This window comes from Elaeis guineensis, chromosome 15 (assembly GCF_000442705.2).
Source record: "Elaeis guineensis isolate ETL-2024a chromosome 15, EG11, whole genome shotgun sequence".
Lineage (NCBI taxonomy): Eukaryota > Viridiplantae > Streptophyta > Magnoliopsida > Arecales > Arecaceae > Elaeis > Elaeis guineensis.
In genome coordinates this window covers 50,372,124-50,373,843 of record NC_026007.2, presented here as the reverse complement: position 1 = coordinate 50,373,843, position 1,720 = coordinate 50,372,124, and the positions used below count along the sequence as shown (strand labels likewise).

General features: G+C 34.8%; 1 non-coding gene across 1 annotated transcript; it reads right to left on the bottom strand.

The window, feature by feature from the left end:
* Positions 1-1,395: 1,395 nt before the first annotated feature.
* LOC114913392 (small nucleolar RNA R71) lies at positions 1,396-1,501 on the bottom strand. The gene has a single exon (XR_003799421.1). It is a non-coding gene; the product is annotated as a small nucleolar RNA R71 (small nucleolar RNA).
* Between the last annotated feature and the right edge of the window lie 219 nt (positions 1,502-1,720).

Sequence of the window (1,720 nt, the reverse complement as noted above, 5' to 3'; positions counted from 1 at the left end):
TCCATAGCTTAAAATAATTTATTGCTCTAAAAATAGATTTGATTTGTTGCCTTATTTGTAGGTTATCTACTTATCTTTTAATCTTAGCATTATTTATTTTTCATTTAGTTAGATTCACTAGATCTTCTAATACCTAATTAATCTAATTTAAAGCTTACCTCTTATTCCTTCTTGCTTAAAGATTACATAATATAAAAAGAATATAAAGACACCACATAACACTTGACTAATATAAATAAACCAATTAAATCTTAAAAGCTACTTAACATGTTTGGATACCTTTTCTTTTTGCATTGCATATTTTCATAAAAAATCTTCAGGGTAAAATCCTAATCAACATAAGGTGAAGATTTCATCATCCTTCCTTGGCCCACAAACTACCATCCTACAATTGCATTGACCTGAACCTCTAATTTAAAATCGATTAGATGTTGACCCCTAAGGATTCTCAAGCTCAGTAGGACAAAGAATCCTAAAAGTTGGATCGGATTCAGGTTAGTCAGTTTAACTGATGTCTAGAAAAATAGTTCAGAGATTATATTTTGAAGGAAGGTAGTTCATTAATTGGTTTCGTTCACTTATCTGGCCAACTCAGTTGATGTCTAAGAAAAGCAACGGAGGAACCCCCACTAACCTTACACTTATCTGACTAGTTGAGCAGCTAGTCTGCTACTTGGAGTGCTTGAAAGTGACTTTGATAGTTAAGAGCTGTCTAGATCCAGGATAATCCATAGTCAGGATTGATTGAACCACTTGATTATTAACTAAAAATATCCAACCTAATTAATTCTTCTCTCTCTTCTTAGCCTTAAAACTCTTTAGGTTCTCTCTTTAGAACTCTTTTCTCTCTCCCTCCTCCTTTTCTCCTTTTCTCTTTAAAAAAAAAAACTTACTGAGATTAAAACTCGGTGAAATCTTTTGGGTGCATGCTAGGACGCCGATCATTACAACCTGATTTACACCAACTAGACCTAGAGCTAGAAAGAACAATTCGAACAAATTGAATCAAAATCATGGATCCAAAATAAAAGACTGACCCACCATGATAATTGAGGGAGTATTTTACTCCCTCATCTTATATCTAGTCGCCATGTATCTAGCCTCCTCCTGTGGAGGCGGTACAATATAAAATCAAGTCCAGTATTATTCAAATGCTACTATCATTCTATGGACTATCAAACGAGGATCCTACAAACACTATGAATTTCTTGAGATATGCTCCATAATAAAAATCCAAAACTTCTCCGATAATGCTCTCAGGTGCAACTGTTCCCTTTTTCACTTAAGGACAAAGCCAAGCATTAGTTAAACTCTCTAGATTCCATAACTATTTCAACTTGGGACCATTTTCAGAGAGAGTTCCTCAAGAAATACTTTCTAATTGAAAAAATAAATCAGATAGGAAAAGCCATCACTAGTTTTTTTCAATTGGATGGTGAACTTTTTCATGAGACATGAGAAAAGTTAAGGGACCTCATTCATAAATGCTCCCACCACGCTGTTCCCAAATGGCAACTTGTTCAATATTTTTATGATGGTCTATCAAAGAAACATCAACAAATGATCAATGCATCGTGTGGTGGGACATTCATGCTAAAGAGTGAGGATGAGGCTTGGCAGCTGTTTGAAATATTTAGTAAGAACTCCCTGTGTCAGATGTCTGCCACCTCTAGAGAACAACCCATGTCTCAATAAAAAAGAGGTGGAATCTATCAGATTG